Here is a 16,143-nt window from a genome sequence, read left to right as displayed (position 1 = left end):
GGTTCTTTTATCTGTTATAGAAAGAAATACTTTTCAAGCATAAAAGCTTACTATATTGAGATTTGATGAATAAGTTAGTATTTACCATATTGATACGTTTTCTGATTTTGATCACATTGCCCCTTTGCTTTCATGTTTCTCAATTGAAGATGCTTGACTTTTTAACTTAATCTCCAGTGAAACCTCCTTCCTGGATCTTTGTCAGTATTGCTTTCCCTTTCTGGATTTATGATAACTACTCAAAATTGCATTTTAGTTATAACTACACTGTGATTTGGTAGAAGGATAAGAAAATATGTTCTATTTACAGCAAACTTGTCCAACCCATGGCCCGCAGGCTGCATGTGGCCCAGGACAGCTTTGAATGTGGCCCAACACAAATCCGTAAACTTTCTTAAAACATTATGAGATTTTTTTTGTGATTTTGTTTTTTAGCTCATCAGCTATTGTTAGTTTAGTGTATTTTATGTGTGGCCCAAGACAGCTCTTCTTCCAGTGTGTCTCAGGGAAGCCAAAAGATTGGACACCCTTGATTTATAGCTTTTTCCTAATAGGATTTGGTCCTCCCTGCCTCCCTCCCTTTTCTTTTTCTTTCCTTTTTTTTTTTTTTTTCTCTTTTGCATAGAACATCACATTGTCTTTAGGGAATATTCTATAATTATTCAAAAATTACTTTTTTGACTGGAAGGCATGAAGTCTTTTAAGTATAGCTTAGATTTTTTTCCTGTAAATGCCTTACTTTTCATTTGTCCATGCTGTAGCATACCTGCCATTTCTTTGCATGTAATGTTTTAACTCTCATATCTCAGTGGGCTCTTAGAGGTAATCCAAGGTAAGAACCACCTTTTAGTTAGGTCTGATGGTTAGAAAGCTTGAGCTGAAGCGTGCCTTTCTGGAATTACCACTTAGAATTTTGTCTACATAGGAACTGCTTAGAGCAAGTCTGGTTTGTCTTCTGCTAGATAACCCTTCACATTTAGACAGCTTTTATACTTGCCAAAGCATTCTCTCAGCTGAATATAAATCTTAGTTTTTGCAAATGTTTCTCATTTAATACATTTAGAAACCATTTCCATCTCTCCGTTCCCTTATTTTTCCAACTCGTGTGGTATTTCATTATTAGGAATCTCATCATCCCATCTGCAAAATGGGGAATTCTCTGTATACTTTTTGTACAATATATTAAAATGTTAAATACAGCGTTTCTAAAAAAAATTTCAATCTTCTGTTTATACCTTCATTTGGGGAAGTACCTCAGCATCTACCTATAATTTTCTGTGTCTCAGTTATGTCTAGTCTACAGTAAATGTTCTCATCCTGTGGCCACTCAGGTCTTTAAAAAAATAATCTTTAATTTAGAATCTTATCAAGAGTTTGTGAAAGCTCACATAAATTATATTCACATATTTCTTTTTTTTTTTTTTTTTTGAGACAGAGTCTTGCTCTGTCGCCCAGGCTGGAGTACAGTGGTGTGATCTCGGCTCACTACAACCTCCGCCTCCCGGGTTCAAGCGATTCTCTTGCCTCAGCCTCCTGAGTAGCTGGGACTACAGGCGCACACCACCACACCCGGCTAATTTTTGTATTTTTTTTTTTTTTTTTTGAGACGGAGTCTCGCTCTGTCGCCCAGGCTGGAGTGCAGTGGCGCGATCTCGGCTCACTGCAAGCTCCACCTCCCGGGTTCACGCCATTCTCCCGCCTCAGCCTCCGAGTAGCTGGGACTACAGGCGCCCGCCACCACGCCCGGCTAGTTTTTTGTATTTTTAGTAGAGACGGGGTTTCACCGTGTTAGCCAGGATGGTCTCGATCTCCTGACCTCGTGATCCACCCGCCTCGGCCTCCCAAAGTGCTGGGATTACAGGCTTGAGCCACCGCGCCCGGCCGTAATTTTTGTATTTTTAATAGAGACAGGGTTTCATCATGTTGGCTAGGATGGTCTCGATCTCCTGACTTCATGATCCACCCGCCTCGGCCTCCCAAAGTACTGGGATTACAGGCATGAGCCACCGTGCCCGGCCGCACATATTTATTTTCTCAGAGAATTTGGGTGAACTGGTGTGGTGTGATTTCCACTTTTAGAATCCATGTTGTCTTTTCCTCAGAAGGTTATTCATGCTGATATGTCTTCTGATCCCATCTTCTATTAGAGATTTGCTAGTTTGGGCAGTTTGAAATTGCAGCCTACTTGAGTAGATGGGAGTTACTTTGATGACAGCATTTTTTTGTTCATTTTGGTTCAGCACATACTTATTGAGTACCTAATATGCCAGAAGTTCAGCAAGGAAAATATTGATAAAGGAAAAGTGGATTCTATCCTTTTGGCATTTAGAGAAGTTCACTCATATGACCGTCAACTAATATGTTCTGTCCTGCAGTTTAATAATTTATACTTAAATGCCTTTAAAACACAGCGAAGGGGCTGGTTGTGGTGGCTCACACCTGAAATCCCAGCACTTTGGGAGGCCGAGTTGGGCGGATCACTTGAGGTCAGGAGTTTGAGAACAGCCTGGGTAACATAGTGAAACCCTGTCTCTACTGAAAATACAAAAATTAGCCGGATGTGGTGGCGCACGCCTGTAATCCCAGATACTTGGGAGGCTGAGGTGGGAGAATGGCTTGAACATGGGAGACAGAGGTTGCAGTGAGCTGAGATGGTGCCACTGCACTCCAGCCTGGGCAACAGAGCGAGACTCTGTCTCAAAAAAACAACAACAAAAAACCCATAGAGGCTGGGTGCGGTGGCTCAAGTCTGTAATTCCAGCACTTTGGGAGGCCGAGATGGGTGGATCACGAGGTCAGGAGATCAAGACCATCCTGGCTAACACGGTGAAACCCCGTCTCTACTAAAAAAAAAAATACAAAAAACTAGCTGGGCGAGGTGGCGGGCACCTGTAGTTCCAGCTACTCGGGAGGCTGAGGCAGGAGAATGGCGTGAACCCGGGAGGCGGAGCTTGCAGTGAGCTGAGATCACACCACTGCACTCCAGCTTGGGCGACAGAGCGAGACTCCATCTCAAAAAAAAAAAAAAAAAAAAACCCGTAGAGACTATTTTGGGTCTTCATGACTACCTGACATCTGACATACCAGTTTGAGGAATTTAATGATGCATTTGATTCACTATTAGAGACTTGTATGCTTTAAAGAGTAATTTAGATAGCTTTTCCCCTCTATCTTCCCCAGTAAATATTGAAGCAAATAAGAATTATATAATGTCAGCTGTCTTGCTTTTTATCAATCCTGTTTATCAAGTTACCCATCTAGTTTTATTTGGCATCTAGCTTTTTATATATTTAAACTGTCTCTTAGGTGGCTTTGCATTTTCTTTTTTTTGAGATGGAGTTTTGCTCTTGTCGCTCAGGCTGGAGTGCGATGGCGCAATCTTGGCTCACTGCAACCTCCGACTCCTGGGTTCAAGTGATTCTCCTGCCTCAGCTTCCTAAGCAGCTGAGACTGCAGGCATGTGCCATCGTGCCTGGCTAATTTCTGTATTTTTTTTTTTTTTTTAGTAGAGATAGGATTTCACCATGTTGGCCAGGCTGGGATTGAACTCCTGACCTTCAATGATCCACCCCATTTGGCCTCCCAAAATGCTGGGATTACAGGCGTGAGCCACTGTGCCCAGCCTGCATCATTTTCTTGTAAGGTTTTTTTTTTTTTTTTTTGAGACGGAGTCTTGCTGTGTCGCCCAGGCTGGAGTGCAGTCGCAGGATCTTGGCTTCCTGCACCCTCTACCTCCAGGTTCCTGCACCCTCTGCCTCCGGTGGGCCGAGCCGAGGTGGGACAGACTGACACAGAGAGGAAGGGAAGCTGCCTGGCCTGAAGATCCCATCTCTAAGATCACATTCTGAAGTACTGAATGTTAGGAGTACTACATGTCTGTCTTTTTTTTTTTTTTTTTTGAGGCAGGGCCTCCCTCTGTCATCCAGGCTGGAGTATAGTGGCACTTGGATCACTGCAACCTCCAGCCCCTTCACCCCCGGACTCAAGCAATCTCCCACCTCAGCTTCCCGAGTAGCCAGGACTACAGTTGTGCACTACCACACCTGGCTATTTTTTAATATTTTTAGTAGAGACGGGGTCTTGTCATGTTGCCCAGGCTGATCTTGAACTCCTGAGCTCAAGCGATCCTGTGGCCTTGGCCTCCCAAAGTGCTGGTGCCACTGTGCCCAGCCCCCTGGAGTACTACATATCTCTTTTGGGGAACAAAAGTTAGCACAGAACAGGTGTATATCATTTATCATGGCTACAAGACCCTTGACACCTACACATAGGAAATGAAAATTTCGATGCAAATTGATAGCATGACTTAAAGAAATAGATTATTTCTTTAGCATCTCATGTATTTATCTTTAACAAGATTTTTGTTTTATCTTTGAAACTTTTTTTTTCTTTTGAGATGGAGTCTTGCTCTTTCACCCAGGTTGGAGTGCAGTGGTGCGATCTCCGCCTCCTGAGTTCAAGCGATTCTCCTGTCTCAGCTTCCCTAGTAGCTGGGCTTACAGGCGCCTGCCACCACACCTAGCTAATTTTTGTATTTTTAGTAGAGACGGGGTTTCACCATTTTGGCCAGGCTGGTCTCAAACTCTAGACATCAGGTGATCTGCCCACCTCAGCCTGCCAAAGTGCTGGAATTAAAGGCATGAACCACTGTACCTGACCTTTTTTGTATTTTTTGTAGAGATGGGGTTTTGCCATGTTGCCCAGGCTGGTCTCAAACTCGTGAGCTCAAGCTGTCCCCCGACCTTGGCCTCCCAAAGTGTTGGGGTTACAGGCCTGAACCGTTGCTGAACCTGATGAGATCTTTTCATGTGCTTATTGGCCATTCATATATCTTTGGAGAAATGTCTATTTAAATTCTCTGCACATTTGAATTTTATTTTTATACATCTATTGTTTTTTAGACAAGGTCTTGCTCTGTCACCGTGGCTAGAATGCAGTGGCCAATCGTCATTTTCTTTTTTTTTTTTTTTTTGAGATGGAGTCTCTCACTCTGTCACCCAGGCTGGAGTTCAGTGGCGCCATCTCTGCTCACTGCAAGCTCCGCCTCCCAGGTTCAAGTGATTCTCTGCCTCAGCCTCCCGAGTAGCTGAGATTACAGGCACCCGCCACCACGCCCGGCTAATTTTTGTATTTTTAGTAGAGACAGGGTTTCACCATCTTGGCCAGGTTGGTCTTGAACTCCTGACTTCGTGATCCACCCGCCTTGGACTCCCAAAGTGCTGGGATTATAGTTGTGAGCCACCTCACCCGGCCCAATCATAATTTTCTATAACCTCAAACTCCTGGACTCAAGGTTTCCTTCTACCTCCAGCTCCTGAGTAGCTAGGACTACAGGTGTGTGCCACCATGCCTGGCTAATTTTTTTTTTTTTTTTTTTTTTTTTGAGACGGAGTCTTGCTCTGTCACCCAGGCTGGAGTGCAGTGGCTGGATCTCAGCTCACTGCGAGCTCTGCCTCGGGTTCCATCATTCTCCTGCCTCAGCCTCCGGTGGCTGGGACTACAAAGCCATACCTCGCCCAGCTAGTTTTTGTATTTTTTAGTAGGCGGGGTTTCACGTGTTGGCAGGATAGTCTCGATCTCTGTTGCTGTGATCCATACGTCTCGGCCTCCCCAAAGTGCTGGGATTACGGAAAACTGAGCCATCAGCCGGCCTTTTAATTTATTTTGTAGAGATAGGGTCTTGCTATATTGCTCTGGCAGGTCTCAAAATCCTTGCCTCAACTGATCCTCTCCTTCTGGTGTGAGCCACCGTGCTTAGCCTTTGCCCGTTTTAAAATTGGATTCTTTTTTTATTGTTGAGTTGTAAGAGTTCTTTAAATATACGAGATACAAATACCTTGTGAGATACATGATTTGCAAGTATCTTCTCCCATCTGTGGGTTGTGTTTTCAATTTCTTGATGATGTCCTTTAATGTACAAAATGTTATAATTTTGGTGAAGTCCAATTTACTTGTTTTTTCCTTTGTTGCATGTGGTTTTGATGTCAAGTCACCAAATGAAATGAAGATTAGCTTTTGTTTTCTTCTAGGAATTGTATTGTTTTAGCTGTTACATTTAGGTCTATAATCCATGTTTAAATTTAATTAGAATTAATTTTTGTGTATGGTATGAGATACAGTGGTCCAACTGCATTCTACTGCATGTCCATATTCAGTTGTCCCAGCATGGTTTGTTGAAAAGACCATTGTTTGTTTCTTGTAGAAATGGGGTCTGGCTTTGTTGCCCAGGCTAGTCTCGAACTCCTGGCCTGAAGCTATCCTCCTGCCTCGGCTTCCCAAAGTGCTGGGATTACAGGTGTCAACCACAGCACTTGGCTTAAAAAGACCATTCTTTCCTCCACTGAATTGTCTTGGCATTCTTGTCAAAAAGTCAATTGACTGTCAGTGTAAGGGTTTATTTCTGAACCCACAATTATATTCCATAGATCTGTATGTTTATCCTTATGCCACTACCACACTGTCTTGATTTCTGTAGCTTTGAATTATGTTTTCAAATCAGGAAGTGTGAGTCCTACAACTTTGTTTTTCCTATTCAAATTTATTTTGGGTATACTGGGATTGCATTGATTCTGTAGATCAATTTAGGGAATATTGCCATTTTAACAGTGTTATATCTTCTGATCCATTCTCATCCATGAACATGGGATGTCTTTCCTTTTTTTTTTTTTCTTTGGAGACGCAGTCTTGCTCTGTCATCCAGGCTGGAATGAAGTACAGTAGTGCAATTATGGCTCACTGCAGCCTTAACCTACTAGGCTCAAGTGATCTTCCCTCCTCAGCCCTCCAAGCAGCTGGGACTACAGGTGCATGGCACCACACCTAGCTCATTTTTGTATTTTTGTAGAGATGAGGTTTTGCCTTATTGCCTAGTCTGATCTTGAACTTCTGGGCTCAAGCAGTCCACCCACTTCAGTCTACCAAAGTGCTGGGATTACAGGTGTGAGCCATCACACCTGGCCTTTCTGTTTAGTTAGGATTTCTTTAACTTCTTTTGGCAATTTTTATATATCTCAGAGTATAAGACTGTCGCTGCTTTTGTTAGATTTATTTTTTTTTTAAGACAGATTCTCATTCTGTCACCCAGGCTAGAGTGCAGTGGTGCAATCTTGGCTCACCACAACCTCCGCCGCCCGGGTTCAAGCGATTCTGCTGCCTCAGCCTCCTGAGTAGCTGGGATTACAGACACCCGCCACCACACCCAGCTAATTTTTGTATTTTAGTAGAGATGGGGTTTCACGATGTTGGCTAGGCTAGTCTTGAACTCCTGACCCCAAGTGATCCGCCCACCTCGGCCTCCCAAAGTGCTGGGATTACAGGTGACAGGTGTGAGCCATCATGCCCGGCTTTCTAAGTCTTTTTTTTTTTTTTTTTTGGGTGCTATTGGAATTTTTAAAAACTTTTAATGTTCAGATTGCTTATTGCTTGTGTATAGAAATACAATTACTACTTAAATATTGAACTTATATCCTGTAACTGTGTTGGATGTGTTTATTGGCTCTAATAGTTTATTTGTGAGATTTTCTTTGGATTTTCTATATACAAGATTATATCATCTACAAATAAAGGTAGTTTCACTTCTTTTTTTTAGCCTGAGTGATTTTTATTTCTTTTTCTTGCCTATTTGCCCTGGCTAGAACCTTCAGTGCAGTATTGAACAGAGTGGTGAGAGTGGATATCCTCGTTTTGTTCTTGATCTTAGGGAGAAAGCATTCAGGCTCTCTCCATGAGGTATGATTTTAGCTGTGGGGTTTTTGTAGGTGTTCTTTTTATTCCCCACATAGGTATTCTGTATTAGGTTGAAGATGTTTTCTTCAGTTCCTACTTTGTTGAGTGTTTTGATCATGTAAGTATTTTGGATTTTGTCAAGTGCTTTTTCTGCATCTATTCAAATGATCATGTGGTTTGTATACTTTATTAATACCATGTATTACATTAATTGATTTTCAGTGTTAAACCAACCTTGAATCCCTGGGATTAAATCATACTTAGCAATGGTGTATAAGCCTTTATATGTTGCTGGATTCATTTTGCTTTGTTGAGGACTTTTACATCTGTATTCATAAGATATATTGGTCTGTAGTTGTCTTGTGATATCCGTGTCTGGTTTTGACATCAGAGTAATAATGGCTTTATTGAATGAGTTGAGATGTGTTCTTGGTTTCATCTTGAACTAATTTTGGTTTAACTTTGAACATTCATTTAGCAATAGTAAATTCTAATTGCCTAACTACTGAAGGAGGATAACAATTAAAGGTATAACTTTTTTTTTTTTTTTTGAGATGGAGTGTCGCTCTGTTGCCCAGACTGGAGTGCAGTGATCTGATCTCTGCTCACTGCAACCTCCGCTTCCCAGGTTCAAATGATTCTCATGCCTCAGCCTCCCAAGTAGCTAGGATTATAGGCCTGCCACCACACTCAGCTAATTTTTGTTTTTAGTAGAGACTAAAAATACAAAAATTTTTATCATGTTGGCCAGGCTGGTCTTGAACTCCTGAGCTCAAGTGATCCTCCCACCTCAGCTGCCTCAAGTGCTGGGATTACAGGTGTGAGCCACCATGCCCGGCGTTTTTGTTTGTTTATGTTTGTTTGTTTTAGAGATAGGGTCTTCCTATGTTGCCTAGGCTGGAGTACAGTGGCCTATGGTTTCAAGCTCTCCTCCTACCTCAGCCTCCCAAGTAGTTAGGACTAGAGGCACATGGCACACGCAGCTTGGTTGCCTTCCCCCTGCCCCCCCACCACCTGTGAGACAGGGTCTTGCTATTTGTTCAGACTAGTCTAGAACTCCTAGGCTCAAGCAGTCTCTCCACCTCAGCCTCCCAAGTAGCTAGGATTACAGGCACATGCCACCACACTTGGCAGTCAACTGTTTAAAAACTATCTATTATTTAACATTCAGGGTATAGGTTCCAAGTATAGAACTTTAGATCCTTACTGCCTGCTTGGTTCCCTGGATTTTTTCTCCTAGTTTTATTTGGGTTACTTACTTTGTTATTTCATTTTGGTTATGCCATAAATAACACCCAATTTTAGCATTCCTGGGATGATTTAGGCAAGTTTCAGAAAAGAGGCCAGAAGAAAATGGAATTGGAAGCATAAAGCCACTAAAATTTTTTCATTGTTCTCTGATGATTTTTTAGCTTTGGATTTTTTGATCATTTAACGTATCAAGGAGTAGAAAGGATTTCTCTTGACTACCACATAGCTTATAAAGTGACCGAGTATTCTTTCCTTAGAGATTCTACAGTGTTTAACTAAATTCATTAGGTACTCAGCATGTTTATGAATGAATATATATATTAATGATAGGGTTTAATAGGGTCTTACTGAAAATTGAAGATAATCATTCACATTTGGATTACAAGTGTTTGTATTATGTTATAAACATTTAATGCCCTGGCCTAAATATTAACAAGCATGGTCATATTTTGGTATTGCCATGGTAGGTATTCTGGGAAGTGTGAGTAGTTGTTTTTTTCTACCCTCTGTGCTGAAGGATTTCTTTCTCTTTTTTTTGAGACGGAGTCTTGCTCTGTCGTTCAGGCTGGAGTACGGTGGCGCGATCTCAGCTCACTGACACTGCAACCTCTACCTCCCGCCAGGTTCAAGCAATTCTTCTGGTTCAGCCTCCCGAGTAACTGGGACTACAGGTGCATGCCGCCACACCTGGCTAATTTTTTGTATTTTAGTTGAGACAGGTTTTCACCATGTTGCCCAGGCTGGTCTCGAACTCCTGAACTCAGGCAATCCACCGGCCTCAACCTCCCAAAGTGCCTAGTATTAGAGGTGTGAGCCACCACATCTGGCCTGAAGGACTTCCTATACCAAAGAAGTTTCATTTAACTATTTTATTTTATTTTTTCTGCTGCTGGTTAAAATTGGTTCATTTGGGATACATTTCATTAGATAAATTTGTGTCTAAATGTGATTGTGAGAATATGGAATATGGTGGAAAATATTAAATATTAGATTCTATAATTTTTGTCAGTCTAATTCAGAAACAAAAAAGATTGTGGTTGAGAAAATCATACATGATTTCTTAGTAAATGAATTACAGAGATAAGACAGGACCTTTAGCATTTCCTGAATTCCAATCATGTTCTTGGTAGCTTATGGTCTCTTTTATAGTATTGTACCCATGACAATTTATGCGTTAGATTTCAGGTTTTATCTTCTGCATGGAAGGATTACATTCAGGGGTTTTGGCCACGCTTATTTGTCTATAAATGGTCTAAACCAGTGCCTCTTTATCTTTCCTTAAAGTACTTTTCAGGGTCTAGGGCTGTTTGGAGCAGTTTTTTATAAGCAGGACATCTCTCTCTGAAGACTCCTTTTCTATCTTGAAACAGTGAGAATTTTGCATTTTGCCCTGTATACGTTGAATATCCCTTATCCGAAATTCTTGGGACCAGAAGTTTTTTGGATTTCAGATTTTTGAGATTTTGGGATATCTGCATTTACATAATGTACTATCTTGGAGATGGGACCCAAATCTAAACATGAAATTTTATGTTTCATGTACACATTATGCACATAGCTTGAAGATAATTTCTTTTTTTTTACCTTTTTCTTTAAGAGATGATGTCTCATACTGTTGCCTAGGCTGGAGTGCAGTGGTGTGATCCTAGCTCACAGCAGCCTAGAACTCCTGGGCTCAAGTCATTCTCCTGCCTCAGCCTCCCAGGTAGCTGGTGCTAGCTGGTAGAGATGCACGGTGCCAAGCCCAGCCAATTTTTTTCTGTTGTTGTTTGAGACAGGGTCTGATTCTGTTACCCAGGTTGGAGTGCAGTAGCGCCATCTTTGCTCGCTGTAGCCTCCACCTTCCAGGCTCAAGTGATTCTCCCATCTTGGCTTCCTGTGTAGCTAGGACCACAGGCGCATGCCACCACACCTGGCTAATTTTTTGTATTTTTGGTAGAGAGAGGTTTTGCCACATTGCCTAGGCTGGTCTTGAACTCTAGAGCTCAAGCGATTCACCTGCCATGGCCTTCCAAAGTGTTGGGATTACAGGCCTGAGTCACTGCACCTGGCCTTAATTTTTTTTTTTTTTTTTCAGAGATAGGGTCTTACTATGTTGCCCAGGCCGGTCTTGAACTCCAGGGCTCAAGTGATCCTCCCATCTCGGTCTCCCAAAGTGTTAGGATTACAGGCATGAGCTACCACAACCGAACAGTTTTATACACTATTTAAAATAATTTTGTTCATGAAATAAACAATGTTTCTGATGAGAACCATCAGAAGCAAAGGTGTCACGTGTGGAATTTTCCATTTGAGGTGTCATGTTGGCACTCAAAGAGTTTCAGATTTTGGATTTTCAGATTAGGGATGCTCAACCTGTAATATATTTGTGTTTATTTTAACAAAAGTACATCTGATTTTACTACAATCCTTGATTAAATTGATACTCCAAAAATGTTGCTCCTGTATATATTCAGTGGCTTTGGTTACTCCCTTGTTTGTAGGTGTATGTTCATGAGTGTACATAGAACCAAGTTCAGGAATCCAAGAATTAGTGGGTTAAAAGTAATGTTCTAAGCCGGGTGTGGTGGCTCACACCTGTAATCCCAGCACTTTGGGAGGCTGAGGTGGGTGGATCACCTGAGGTCAGGATTTTGAGACCAGTCTGGCCAACATGGCGAAACTCCATCTCTACTAAAAATACAAAAATTATCCGGACATGGTGGTATGCGCCTGTAGTCCCACCTACTTGGGTGGCTGAAGTAGGAGAATCGCTTGAACCCGGGAGGCGGAGGTTGCAGTGAGCCCAGATTGTGCAGTGCACACCAGCCTGGCAGCCTGGGCAATAGAGCGAGACTGTCTCACAAAAAAAAAAAAAAAAAGTAATTCCCTTTCCGAGAATGGTATGCCGCTTCATTGGAGGAAACAGGTCTGCCATCTTCCAAAATCCCTAGGTTTGCCATGCCGTTAGAACAAGATTTTACATGTTGCATCATAACTTAGAATCAGTAACTGACGTTATATATATACACACACACATGGTTCATGCCATTCTGCTGCCTCAGCCTCCCAAGTAGCTGGGACTACAAGTGCCCCCCACCATGCCCGGCTAATTTTTTGTGTTTTTAGTAGAGACGGGGTTTCACCATGGTCTCAATTTCCTGACCTTGTGATCCACCTGCCTCAGCCTCCCAAAGTGCTGGGATTACAGGTGTGAGCCATTGCACCTGGCCTGTAAAAACATTATTTAAGGTGTGTTTTGCCTTGTACACCTGCTGTCTCCTTTTCTCTTTGAACATTTTTCCTTCGGACTCACTTTTATCAGGCCCTCCACAACTTGGCTGCTCACAGCTGCCTTGAAGTTCTGCATATTTACCTTTATGTTTCCTTTGGAAAAGAACTCAGGTAGTTTCTTGGCACATTTTGGGCAAATTCTGACATTCAACTTCATTACCTGATAAAACATTTGGGTCCTGCGTAGATTGCTTCATCTGCAAAATCAGTATATTAGAATGCTCCTTCTATGTTTGGTCATTGAACTTTCAGGGTTAACCACACATTGTAGTTATTTGAGAATTTTAAAATATTCTAAACTAAAGTTAGAAGCATTAGAATTAACTAAAATTCACCAAAATAATCAGGGGGTGTGTGTGTGTATGTGTGTGTGTGTAAACTCATTGAGGAACTTTATTAAAATGTTCATATAAAATCCTGGTTAAACTTCTTGCACTAGAAATGAGTGCTGGTAGCTGCTATTAAATCCACCACTGTGGAGAAGACCAACAACCTTGGGTGTTAGATTTTAACAATAGCTGATGGCCTGAGAGAACCTGACTTGTTTCTTTTAGTGATATAATTGTATTCAGTTGAGCTTTAATGCTGTCTTCCGAATTATCCCAAAATAAATTATTTCTAGGTTTACTAGTACATTTAGGTTTAACCTATAACAGTAGTGTTCTCATTACTAACACAGTTAAATCAGGAGGCTGCCTAATAATTAGTTTTTCTTTTGTATGAATTATTGGGTCAGTTCTGTGGTGAGATGGTAAAATAATATCTTTATGTAAATCTTGCAATTTATATCAGTAGTATGAGGAGGAAAATATCTTGTTAGGTTGGATTGAAATGAAAGAATGCTATGCATTTTTGTAATACTTTGCCATTTATGAAATGCTTTTGTTTTTTTTTGTTTTTTGTTTTTTTTTGAGACGGAGTCTCGCGCTGTGTCACCCAGGCTGGAGTGCAGTGGCGCGATCTTGGCTCACTGCAAGCTCCGCCTCCCAGGTTCAGGCCATTCTCCTGCCTCAGCCTCCGAGTAGCTGGGACTACAGGCCATTCTCATGCCTCAGCCTCCGAGTAGCTGGGACTACAGGCGCCCGCCACCACGCCCGGCTAGTTTTTTGTATTTTTAGTAGAGACGGGGTTTCACCATGTTAGCCAGGATGGTCTCGATCTCCTGACCTCGTGATCCGCCCGTCTCGGCCTCCCAAAGTGCTGGGATTACAGGCGTGAGCCACCGCGCCCGGCCAACTTTTGTTTAATCTTACTGAAAGTTTGTTTCTACTGGATTCAGTACATAAAAATACTGTATGATAATTTGAATCAGTTATGGCCTCCATTTAATGAAAAAAAAAATCTTGATTTCTGAGCTTTGTAGTCATTATAATCAGTATGAGGATTTTCTTCTACTTGGATTTGGCCAAATCTTTATACTTGTGAAACTGTGAAATAGGTAGTATTGTTTCGGTTTAATGTCTTTAGCATGTTTGCACTTCCAGTTCACCAAGTGAGTAGCACTGGTGAATTAGAAGTGGGAAAAGTGAGAATTGAAGACTGAGAGACCCTGATCCCAGCTTTGAGGCTTTGGCAGTCTCTTAACTGGCTTCTGTTGGCCTCATTTTCACACTAATAAAATGTGGTGGCTGAACATATTCCTTCTACATCCTAAATTTTTTGACTTAAATTTCTTCACTTTGGTTCAGTTTACTCTGGTTTTCTATTTAATATTTAGCTGGTTAAATATTAATGTGAGAACATGCCTCAGTTTCAGCTTAAAGATGTTTCTTTCATAATTTTAATATTGGTTTTTACATAGGCTTATATGTTCATTTCTGTGATATCTAGAATAAATTCTTGAGCTTAATAGGTACTCACTAGATTTTTGTTGAATTAAATGTATTTTAAGTATTTAATGTGGCATTAATTAGATTTATGATTGTAAGTAATTGTTCTCAGAATTAGAATATGTTTTTAGGGAGCTAAAAGTATTTTTATGTATAGTGTTATCTAAGTTCATGAATGAAAACATTGTTTGCTAGACTCTAGACCGGGATTTTTTTTTTCTTTTTTTTGAAACAGAGTCCCGCTCTGTCACTCAGGTTGGAGTGCAGTGGCGTGATCTTGACTCACTGCATCCTCCACCTCCTGGGTTAAGCAATTCCCCTGTCTCAGCCTCCCAAGTAGCTAGGACTATATGCATGTGCCACAATGCCGGGCTAATTTTTGTATTTTTAGTTGAGACGGGGTTTCGCCATGTTGCCCAGGCTGGTCTCAGACTCCAGGCCTCAGGTGATCCACTTGCTTTGGTCTCCTGAATTACAGGCACGAGTCACCACGTCCAAGCTTTTTTTCTTCTTTTTTTTTAAATTAGGTTCAAGTCCTAAGTAGATAGGTATTTGAAGTTTGAATTAGGAAAGAGGTGCTGATTTTTGCTTAACTCAGATTTTAACCTTTAAAGTTTAGAACTGTGGAAAATAGCTTCTTTCACTAATAAAAATAGTTAAACTTAAGAGGTAGGTGGTATTACTATCTCCATTTTACAGAGGAGAATAAGTACTTTGCCCAAAGTAACACAAATAACAAGTGAGGGAGACAGGATTAGAATCTGGGGCTACCCTGGGTCCTGTGTGCTTAAGTACTACACTCTACCTTTTTCATTTATTCAGTCAGTTCTTATGATGTGTCTCTTTTGTGCCAGGCCCTGGGCTGGGTCCTAGGTAAGTAACAAAAAAAAAAATGGGTCCCTGTGCTTTTGAAACCAAATGGTCTAGGCTTTAGGACTTGTCCCGAGTTAATATATAATAATTGCTTTTTTTTTAAGTACAAAAAAAGTTATTCATTGTTCTTTTGAGATTAGTTTGGACATACGAGGTACTGAATTTGTGACAGATTATTCTGTTTAGGAATTTCTGGCTTGTTTAGAAGGCCTGTGGTAGGGAAGGTAGAAAGTGCCTTTTTGGAATACATTTATTATCTATAGATGAGAGTTACAGATCTTAAATTAGAACAACCACAGTTCCTGCCTGCAAGGGTTTTCAGGATGGCTTGAGGTGGCAAGACTGGTATATGAAAACAACCTCAGAGGAATTACAGAGAGCATTTAACCAAGGGTAATGTAGTGCCAACTCTGTACATTATTGGTTCTTTTTTTGAGACAGAGTCTCCTTCTGTCGCCTAGGCTGGAGTGCAGTGATATGGTCTTGGCTCACTGCAACCTCTGCCTTCCGGGCTCAAGTGATTCTCGTGTCTCAGCCTCCCGAGTAGCTGGAACTACAAGTGTGGACCACCATGCTTGGCTAATTTTTATATTTTTAGTAGAGATGGGGTTTCACCATGTTGGCTAGGCTGGTTTCGAATTCCTGGCCTCAGGTGATCTGCCCACCTTGGCCTTCCGGAGTGCTGGGATTACAGGCGTGAGCCACCGTGCCTGGCCTACATTATTGTCAAGTGAAATAAGTAGATGATAACAGTGGTGTGGTGGAATATAAGAGGATAATATGAGTTGTAGGTGGATTGGAGAGAGGAATGAACAAGGAATGGTGGTAACAAGGGATGGTCCTCTTTTTCTAGGTAGAGAAAACACAGACAAAGATGGATGGGTACAGAGTTGTGTATAAGAGGGAATACCTTTTCTTTTTTCTTTCTTTCCTTTCTCCCTTCCTTTTTCTTTTCTTTTTTTGAGACAGGGTGTTGCTCTGTTGCCCAGGCTGGAGTGCAGTGGCGTGATCATGGTTCACTGCAGCCTTGACCTCCTGGGCTCAAGTGATCCTCCTGCCTCAGCCTCTGAGTAGCTTGGACTACAGGCGTATGCCACCACCCCCGGCTACATTTTTTTTTTTTTTTTTTTTGAAGAGATGAGTGAGGTCTTGCTGTTTTGCCCGGGCTGTTCTCAAACTCCTGGGCTCAAGC

The 16,143-nt window shown here is 41.6% G+C and overlaps 1 protein-coding gene across 7 annotated transcripts in view; it reads left to right on the top strand.

The window, feature by feature from the left end:
• The window catches only part of LOC101004877 (KAT8 regulatory NSL complex subunit 1), a 196,595-nt gene that overhangs the window by 14,185 nt on the left and 166,267 nt on the right, over nucleotides 1–16,143 (top strand). The window lies entirely within an intron of this gene.

The sequence above is a fragment of the Papio anubis genome, chromosome 17 (assembly GCF_008728515.1).
Source record: "Papio anubis isolate 15944 chromosome 17, Panubis1.0, whole genome shotgun sequence".
Taxonomy (NCBI): Eukaryota; Metazoa; Chordata; class Mammalia; order Primates; family Cercopithecidae; genus Papio; species Papio anubis.
This window is presented reverse-complemented; position numbering and strand designations above follow the sequence as displayed.